This window comes from Triturus cristatus, chromosome 8 (genome assembly GCF_964204655.1).
Source record: "Triturus cristatus chromosome 8, aTriCri1.1, whole genome shotgun sequence".
NCBI lineage: Eukaryota > Metazoa > Chordata > Amphibia > Caudata > Salamandridae > Triturus > Triturus cristatus.
In genome coordinates, this window is record NC_140591.1 from 1,514,398,995 (window position 1) to 1,514,409,641 (window position 10,647).

Below are 10,647 nucleotides of genomic sequence, written 5' to 3' on the forward strand. Positions count from 1 at the left end.
AAGGAAAGTAAGCCAGCCTACCATTGACAGCATGTTTAGGTTGGAGGGGCAGTTCCAACGCAACCACCCAACGGCACGATTGTACAATGCGAAGCTGGCTAAAATGTTAGCGCTGGACCTTCTTCCTTTTTCATTTGTGGAAGGGGTGGGTTTCCTTGAATTTGTGTCTGCCATCTCCCTGAAATGGAAAGTTCCCAGCCGGTCCTATTTCGCAAGAATTGCTGTTCCGGCACTACATCATGATGTGCTGGAATTGGTTGGTCACGGTTTGCAGCAGAGTGCTGTGCACAATATCCACCTGGCAACAGACATGTGGACCAGTTGCCAAGCCACAGATTACATGTGCATCACTGCACACTGGATCTCTTTTGTGGGGGTTAGAGATCAACTATCTGCACGAGTTGTTGTTGACACAGCTGCAATTTTTGAAGGTACTCGGAAACATGCAACTGTAGCCATGTTCGCCATGGAGAAATCTCATACGGCTGAAAACATTTTAGAAGAGTTTCGCACCAAGGTTTTGGAATGGCTGCGGCCCAGAGGGCTTGGTATTGGTTTTGTTGCCACAGACAATGGCAGTAATGTACTTAAGGCCATGGAACTTGGTTCCTATTTCAGGGTTCCGTGTTTTGCACACTGCATAAACATTATAGTGCAAGACTTTCTGAAAAAAGAACCCATAGTAAGCAATTTACTGGCCATCTGCCGAAGAATATGCACTCATTTCAGCCATTCTTTTAAAGCTCGGAAGCAGCTGAGGATCCTCCAACGTGAGCGTAGGATGCCAGTCAAGGCACTCATCCAGGAGGTGGCAACACGTTGGAACTCAACGTATTACATGCTTGATCGTCTGTACGAACAGCAGAGGTCACTCAATGAATATGTCTGGTACAGAAGCAGTGATGCTAGTGTTAAAGGCATGACCCTTCAGAGGGAGCAATGGACCCTAATTCAATGCCTGACTGAGATGCTGTCTCCTTTTGAGGTCTTCACACGTGAAGTCAGCAAGGAGGACTGTACAATGGGCCAAGCTATCCCATTGTTGCAAATGCTAGAGCATGAGCTGAATAATGTGTCTGAATCCTACAAAGGTGTAGAGGACAGAAGGCAAGCCCATGACTTGGTGGAGAGCTTATCCAGGCGCTTATCAGAAAATGTAAGGATACAAAATAAAATTTTGTCACAAGAACATTACATTTGTGCCACAATTCTGGATCCACGTGCAAAATTAGGAAAACGAAGGGCTGCTAATTAAAAGCCCGCCACATCAACCCACAACAAGTACTGATACTGAAGCAGGCCATGCAGAATCAAGTGCAACTTCGTCGGCTGAGGGCAGTGCGGTTGGCTCACAATCGCAACACTCACCATCACCATTGACTACAAAAACAATAACTGGATCATTCGGCCGAGTACAATCATTATCAGATTGGTATGTAAAGATGGGCCTTAAGCACAGTGCTGATGCACAGAAAAAACAGCACAAAAGCTTACCAGCAGCAACCCTGAACATTGAGCGGATGGTCCAGGCCTATCTGGACGACCCAACAGAGGTGTACGTTGATCAAAACCCAGTAAAGTATTGGTATAGGAAAAGGTCTGAATGGCCACAGCTCAGCAGGCTGGCGATAAGCTATCTGGCTTGCCCTGTCGCAAGTGTCTCTTCCGAACGTGTTTTCAGTGCTGCTGGTTCCATTGTAACCTTGAGAAGGACCAGTCTATCTCCCAAAAACGTGGAGAGGTTAACAATGATCAAAATGAATCAGCACTTCATACCACCGAATTACACAATGCATGAATCAACAGAGGAAGATGAGGACAGCGGCTCAGGTGACGGAAGTATTGTGTCAGATGATTACCTACTACTAGAAGATCCCCCAGAGTTTGAGGACGAGCTATACTTCCCTGACAATTAGGCTCGCACTTACTGTCTTCCTCCCTTTTTTCCCCCTTTGTTTGTGTCTGTCGTTCCGGTTATAAACTTGTGAATCACAACCAATGCATTATCACCGTCTTCTCCTCTTCTAATTTAAGATACAAGTTTCAGGTGTCTGCCATTTGACACTACAGTCCTCAGAATCCAGCTCCTCCGCTCGATCATACTGCATCTCCTGGTCAATTTCATTTCCCTCATGAATGATGATTGGATGATGGTAACAACAAATTCAAACTTTCCTCGTCCTTCCAAAACAAGTGGACCATGAATCTGATGACTTCTATAGCTATCCTCCTTCAGAGCCGAGAGAGACTGGCCATTAACTGAAAATAAGATGCAACAGGTAATGATTGATGCCATGCATTGGCCGCAGAATAGCAGACTGAATGATGTAGGTTTTGTTGTGTGTGTTGCGCATGAATGAATTGATGTAATTGTGCACTGCCACTAATCAACATTCTACAGAACACACTAATTTTCCCCTTCTTGCAAACAAGAAATGTGTACTTCTCCGGCATCTTGGTGATACATTGCTTTTAATTCAATACAGGAAGGGGACTCACTCAATCTGCGCAATGCAAATGACTGTGACTTAACAGCACCGTCCATCATGATGATGGCGAAAGAGACGGCCTGCAGCGTTAACGAGATGAGATGCAACAGGTAATGATTGATGCCATGCATTGGCCGCAGAATGGCAGACTGAATGATGTAGATTTTGTGGTGTGTGTTGCGCATGAATTGATGTAATTGTGCACTGCCACTAATCAACTTTCTACAGAACACACTAGTAATTACTAATTTTCCCCTTCTGGCAAACAAGAAATGTGTACTTCTCCTGCATCTTGGTGATACATTGCTTTTAATTCAATACAGGAAGGGGACTCACTCAATCTGCGCAATGCAAATGACTGTGACTTAACAGCACCGTCCATCATGATGATGGCGAAAGAGACGGCCCGTTAACTTAAGATGAGAAGGAACAGGTAATGAATGATGACAATTAATGGCATGCATTGGACACCTGACTCTGAGCTATTGGTCTTTGCGTTTGCGTTGTTTGTTGTGCACAAAGTGATGTCAAAGTGTACTAGTGGTAATCTATCTTTCTGTACACAATAAAGAATGACTCAAGTCAGTAATATTTATATTTCTACTCTTGTTGTGTTATAAAAATTACACTTGTACTGCAGGCCGATCTCCAGTTAGTCAGTAGAAGTATCAGAGCTGATGATGAAGTCAGGAGGATGTTTCATGAGTGGCATAAAACGGAAAAAGGTAAACACGTCAACAACAACCACAGCACACCCAAATGTCTGTGTAGAAGTTGAATAGAGTGTAGCGGTGGGATGACTGCAGTGCATTGATTTTACTAACTTTAACTGTAAAATGCTATGTTTGGAATGGATAATGTGCTTTGCCTTTGTCCAACTCTTTGAGAGAAAAAAAAAGGACTCTAAAGTGTTAACGTAGGATGTGCTAATGGTAAGCACTGTGGGCCTGATCTCTCCTGTTACTGTTGAAGGTCTATGCTGGAAACAGACTACAGTAGAGATGATGCATATGCATACATGCCACTTCGGAAAGTGTTCTTGTTGCACTACACCATCACTTGTGCATTTGTTTTCACTTTCTTTCTGAATATCCCCTTTGGTTTTCAATCTAAAATTACAGGCCGGGCCTTGTCCAAAACTTTGTAAAACATTACAATGCATATTAATTACCTTACCAATCAATCACCTTTTTATTCCAGCCGGGCAGTGGCGAGTGGCGAGGCGACACACCCAAGATTGATGGACGAGAGGAGCAAGAGGAATGCCGAGATGCAAAAAACCAGTCCACATTTTTTACCAGGATAAGACAGTAACAGTATCCACTTTTCACTTCTTTTAAATAATTTTGATTAATATCTTGTATACATTCTTTACAACAGTGTGTTCTTGGAGTTGTTATTATCAATCATCATTACGTTTGCTCTGTGTTTACGATTCTTCACTACCAATATTTACAATTTCTATTTGCTATCTGTTAAAGTATTAAGGCCGGAACAGAACAAGAAATAGAAGTGTATGTAATCCGGGTCTCATCATCATGCATGCATTGCCTTTTTCTCCCTTAACATATGGAATGGATATGGTATGGTAGTCTTCAATGATTGTCGTTTGTTTGTCTATGTATGCATACTGTTTTTCTATGTCAAACCTTTCCGAAAATCCCCTTTCCCATCCAATCAACGGACCCTAACCCTCTTCCCCCGGGCTGTGTGACTTATTGTCGAGGTGTAACTAAATTAAATGTACACCAATACTTAATCACACACTTGCTGGGGCGGATGTGGTGAAAGCAACACTACTTCAATTTCAATGCAGAGCGATGATTTTCTTCTGCTTGCCCACCCATGAGTAGGATATTTCAGAGGTTATTTTATTTAACAAAGGAACATATACATCAGCATGAATTGCCGGCATTGATTGGATTTGTTTGTTGTCATTCCTCATATACAGCACTAACTGTTAGACTGTAGGCATAGTCAAGTGACTCGAGTCGACAAAACTATAGTTTGTAACTCTGTCTAGTAGGCTATCCTCATAATAACCAGCATTCAGATTTTTTGTCAAATATTTGAGCATATAATTGTGGCTCGGTAAATTCTGTGATGTACTTCATTCAACTACTCCTCTAACAGTCTCTCAAAGGCTATTGACTATCTCCTTTTCTTTTTTTGGAAATGCTGCCACCCTGCCAGTGTATACTACTACTACTATACTACCACCACCACCACCCCAATCATGGCATGTATGAAAAAGGAAACCATCTTCACCATGCAGCCAGTGCTGTGCCACAGTTGGACATAAACATCAAGCACCGGTAAGAGAGAAGTTTGGGGGAGGCAGAATTAATAATGGACATGTTGTCAATGATTTCAGTTTCAAACACCACTCCAAAGAATGCATAGTAGGACCAGTCAATGAGTGAGGTGTGTCGCATCTATCTGTTTGTGTCTTATACAGTCAGCAAATTATTGAAATCAAACACACGCTATGGGCGGCCATGCACCAGCAAGGAAACAGTGTGATGTAAAACAGTTACCCCACCTACAAAACATTAACAACATTGCATGTAACATAGAAAAATATATTTAATTGACCCTAACAAATAAACTAAACCCACAAAAGCTGACCCACCCACCTCCCTAACCCCAACGACTGTCCATAGAAGTAGAGAACGCCCAAACGAGTGAAGAACGAACAGGAATTAAAAAAGGAGCAGTGACAGGGACTAACTGGTGGGGCGGGACTGGAGGAGGACACGCATCTGGTCCTCTAAATGGGCGACGCGGCGTCTAAGGCCGCGGCAGTTGCAGCCACAGTGGGGGGGGCACCGGAGATGACACGGTGGCGGCGGGCAGCCGTCCGGCGGTGGCGCCGTACCGCTGGAGGGCGGTGGCTGGGGCCCTGGGCACTGGAGGAGGCTTCAATAGCTGCAGCAGCCTCCTCCTCCTCCTCGGCTAGGACCACCAGCCGCCGGTATTCCTGCTGGATTGCCTCCAGCTTCCGGCGCCGTGCCTTGGCGGCCAACTCCTTACGGTTGAGTTTCGGAGTTGCTGTGTATCAAAAAGAAAAAAACAAGACAATTGTAAAATATAGTCTTAATAAAACAGTAGGACAAGGTAATTATTTATACACATAGTGGCATGGTAGAGTAGCACTATAAAATAAAGCACAGTAGTACATGACATTTTAAATGTCGCCCGTCCTTCTTCCTTCCACCTGTCTTACACTTTTTAGTTGAACAGTGCACCAGGTGCTCTTCTCCATAAAACTTTCAAAGCGGAGTTGAAATCAGATAGATGAGGACATTGGTTACTCAATACTCCGGCTCCTAGTCCTATACCAATTAAAGGGAATTCTAGTCTTCTAGTTCACTCTTCAAACGTCCCCAAGAACTCATACTTACTTACGACATCGGATAGCGGGCGGACTTTGTCCGCCCGCCATCCGACTGCTAAAAAGGGTGAGGGTCCCGTGGGGACAATTAATTAGGATGATGCGCCCGGCACAGTGGCGGGCGCACCCTGTTTTTTAAAATTTAAATTCTAGTTGGCTTTGCTGAAAGCAATGCTAAAATGTTGTGCTGCTTTTCCAAGCACAACATGACGGGCCTCGCACGGAGCCTGTCACGTTTTGCTTTGAAAGTCGGGGGGGTACCATAGCATCGGTAGGTACCCTCCATGGGGGCCCCCAAGCATACTCTGCAATGTGTGCATGCCTTTCCGTGGCGGACGGCAATGCCGCCACGCAAAGGCATTCCAAAATGCAGATTATATGGCTGCCGGTGTGGTGAGAGAGACACCACCGCCATATTGAACCCTTTTCCGCCTGGACATGTCTGAATATTTTCTACAGGGATGCCGGGAGGTTTGCCCCTGCGGTGACGGCTGTGAGTTCCAGCCGGCCCGGCGGGGGCAATACGCCCACCATCCTAATGGGGCCCTAATTCACAACTGTACAGTATACATATACATACAGTACACCTTTGCAGTGAGTGTGCTGTCAAGTTCAACAATAGTTAAAGATTATGAATCTAACTTACCACCGCCTGCCACTGGTGCTGCCACTCCCCCTCCATTGCTATCTGCAACTGCCGCATCCTCGCCCTCGGCGTCGCCTTCGCTGGCCCCAGCAATGGTGGTCGGTAGTGCGCCTAGAAAACATTACACATTTATTAGGCGACATATACACCTCCCCCCTATTGATCAGTAGCAAGGTTGAAAAATGAGTTAATACTAACATACATCACTAGTACAAATCAGGTAGTAGTAGAGTAGACACTAAGTTATATGATCATTGTAGCATTTGCTTGATTAGCCCTAGCCATGCACATGTGACGTTACCTTTACCTTTTAGCTTCTTAAGACACCTTTGAGCCCACATGACCTGCCTCACACTGCTACTGTCTAGTCTACGCGCTGCGTACAAGCGGTCAACAAACATTAACAAGCCACTTTTTTATGAAGAACTGGTGTACTACTGTTACTGTTAGTCCATATTGCTTATCCATAGATGCTACACTTTTTGGCACGGCTGAGAAATGCTTGCAAGTTGCAATATACTAACGCACACCATTTCTTTTTTCGCATTACAGACGCAAGATTCCCTTCTACGAACCAGAGCTTCTGAACGATGCACCAACTACCAGTACTAGGTTCTTCTGAGGTGAGGGGTCCCTTCACTCACATCTTCATTTATAAATGTATATAAACTAAATTGCTATGGGATGGTGGTGCTGCCTTCCACCACTGTTCAGTTATCATGATTTAATTCCCAACTGTATAAGTGTAACAATGTATATTGTTTTAATGTTATTGATTTGCCGGTTGGTGCTGCTAAGAAAACAGTGTACAGACCTTCTCAAATTGAAATAAACATTTTAAACTTACATAGACTTCGTGGTATTTGGTGTGGAGTGGACTAACTTACACGAGTGAGCAAATTAAAGTAAGGGTGTGCATGTGAATTGCTTCCACGACAGAGGTTGGGTGTGTTATGTTCTGGGTTGTCTACTTGTTGGTTATTTTGGGGGGAGGGTTCCGAGACCTAATAGGTATGACAAGACAGTACTATAGTCAAGCAGTGGAATTGTGGTGGGTGCGGAATTTCTGATTGAGGTGTGCAAGGAAGGTCCAACCTACCATCACCAACATCCTATTTTCTGGTGCAAATGTATGTGCAAGATCCCTACAACAGTGGTATGTCCTATAGGGTATCATATCAAAATATTAAGAAATCTGGTAGGGCTGTTGTTGCTGTGAATTTTCAAAGCCTCAACATCAATAAGAGTAAAAAGTAGTACAAGACAACGACCCAACGGATTGTACGAGCTACTGGTGAATATGAGTTTTATATTACAACCTTTCACAAAGAGTGGCACTGGCCAACTGGGCAAGACTAGCTACTACAGTACAGACAGACAGACTGATAGTATGTAGTAGTACTCAGTCATCATAGCGGAGGCAGGGATAACCTTTTTGAAACCGTACAGATCGAAGGATAATTGGTGGTAAAAAAATAGCATTTGGAAACACACTATAGTTCGGGAGAAATGGGGCAGTAAAAGTTATGGAATAAGAAATATTATTAAAAACAAGAAGACTTACTGGGGCCAGCAGAGGAGCCCTCAGCGGTGTCCTCCTGGTGGTGTTCCTGTCCCGCCGACTGTCCAGTCCCTGTCGGTCTGCCCCTGGGTGCTGATGGACAGGAGAGATATAAGAATTAAGAAAGAGACAAACATTGATGGATGGTGTCAAACAAATACAATATTTTTCAACAACGGTCAAAAAACACTTATGTAAACAACAATTGCAATAACTACATTGACCGATCTCATCTGGTCAACATGTAATATCGTGGGATTCGCAGTTCGACTACTTAAGTTACTATTTATCAACAGTAATCCATTCTTCCATTCTGATTCCAGAAAACTAAGTTACAAGTAAGCCTAAGTATTGGTACAACGTACCACCCAACCTAGCCCACCTATTCCAGGCATGCCAATTGTATATTAAGTATGCATTTCCACTGTATTCCTCAACAATGTGTATGATCCAATCATGGAGGACACATGAACATGACTACATTTTTTGTATACACCAAATTTTGGTTTGATTGATGCTGATCTGCTACTGCTAAGTAACTGCAAAGCCTACCTCCACTCATTGAACAAACTAGAAAAGGTTCTAAAGACTGCCGTACTAGCAGCACGTCACGTAACTGAGTGAGGGGGGGCATCACGCATACCACTAACCAATTAGAAGCTCATACAAAGTACCTAAACCTAAGTATCAATCCGCCCCTATCTATTAGTGACAGGACAAAGTAAGGAGTGGACGTGAGTCACTGTAGCATTACGTAACTTAATTTCTCTAAAATAAACTCGTAAAGAATCACGCTAAGCAAGCGCAAACGCAAAGCTGCAAACAAGTAAGATTAGTAGTAGCGCAGAAGAGCACCTGTGTCATAATCACAGAAGACTTTTAAACGTTATTAACCTGGAATGTATTGTAAGCAGCAACATTCTAGCTGGTTGGAAGGAAAAAAAGATATTCGCAATATATAACATAGAGCAGAAGAACAGACACAAAGTTGTAATAATTAAATAGGTACTCACCAAGCCCCGGGACCTCCACTCCTAGCAGGTCCAGCAGGTCCTGCTCACGGTCCAGGATGTCGGACCACCGGTGCGTCAGCTGTGCCTGGGTGCGCCGGACCCCAGAGATGCGCGACACTGCCCGGCGCACCTTCCCCCACCGCTGCCGACGCTCCCGGAGGCCGTACCCGGACCCAGGCCTGCCACCTGCTGCCAGGGTTGAGGGGAGGTGGCGCTGCACAAAGAAAATTAGTGCAGCCAACTCCGCCTCCCCAAATAAGGCCCGTGCATGCACCCCTTGTGGGCGGCGCCTTCCGCAAGGAAGGCGGTCGCGGCTCTGGCTGCACCGGCGAACAGCCCTGCCCTTGGACATGGTTCTGGGGACGGGGCGGGAAAGAAAAGGTAAAATAAATAAAGGGGTAAAGGAAATAAATAGCGGGCAATACAAAAAGAAAAAGTAGCTAAAAAACAAAAAAAAAGTAGACAAAAACCAAAAATATAGAGGCAGGAATATAAACAAAGGATTGAAAAGATTTAGGGAGGATTGAAAATCAGGCCCCAGAACCATGCAATAGAGTGGAAAACAAGATGGCCGCGCCTATTGCGACCACGTGCGCAAGTTCGCGCGATATTTTCTCCCTGAGCAAGCAAAAAGCAACGCGATCAAGTAAAAGCGGTCCCGAACAGGAAATATCGACCGCGAACATGCATTGTGCGACCCGGAACAGGAAGTAAACATCGCCAGAGGGCGGGACAAGGGAAAACAAGATGGCCGCGCCCGTGAGCAACCGCATGGGTAAGTTGGCGACCCGTGATCACGCAAAAAATACCGCGAACAGGCGGCAAAAAAACTTCCGCGTCTTCGCGATATTTCCGGCGTGTTTGCGGAGATTTTCTGCATTCTCGCGATAATTTGCGGAAGTTAATTCCGCAAATTCCGCCCACCCCTAGTCTTGGCTACTACATTGTGACCCATGTGTGTCCTGTGCCAGACTCAGGCCCCAGGGTATGGATGGTTGAAGTCATATGAAAACTCAGGCATGGTTAGACTTTACAACACACATGTAATGGAAGAATGCAAAATGTAGGCATCATCTCTTGATTGTGAAAATTTTGGTTGGGGTACGTGTTGGGGGGGGATGACAAGAGGTGGTTTCCGGATGTGTAGAATCCAAAGTTCACTGGGGGAGTTGGTATCCTTGCCATTGGGAATCATCAGAGTCCATACCACAGTCTTTGTCAACATTGGTCAGACTGTGACCAGCAAGTCCATGTGGCAGAGAATGTCATTTGCTGATGTGCTGCTGTTGGGCCAGTGGGCCAGGTGCCAGGCCAGGTGTCCTGGGAGATGGTGCTGTTGCGCTGACCCTCACGGTCTTTTCTGTGGATGACCCGCCCTCCTGCGGGAACCCTCGGAAGCAGGCCGTGACAATGCTTGGGATGCTCCGTTGGATGTATCCTCCTCCTCCTGATCCCTCCCTGTGGGTAGTGATGTTCTTCGCCTGGTGGCACAGGGAGGGTTGCCCATGTTGTCGGCTATCCGACGGAGTGAACGGTTTATTCCC

At 45.1% G+C, this 10,647-nt stretch overlaps 1 long non-coding RNA gene across 1 annotated transcript; it reads right to left on the bottom strand.

Annotated features, from left to right (window-relative positions):
- Positions 1-5,425: 5,425 nt before the first annotated feature.
- LOC146806022 (uncharacterized) lies at positions 5,426-8,380 on the bottom strand. The gene is made up of 3 exons (XR_014967545.1): positions 8,094-8,380; positions 6,530-6,640; positions 5,426-5,540 (listed from the first exon to the last, which is right to left on the bottom strand). It is a non-coding gene; the product is annotated as an uncharacterized LOC146806022 (long non-coding RNA).
- Positions 8,381-10,647: the final 2,267 nt, after the last annotated feature.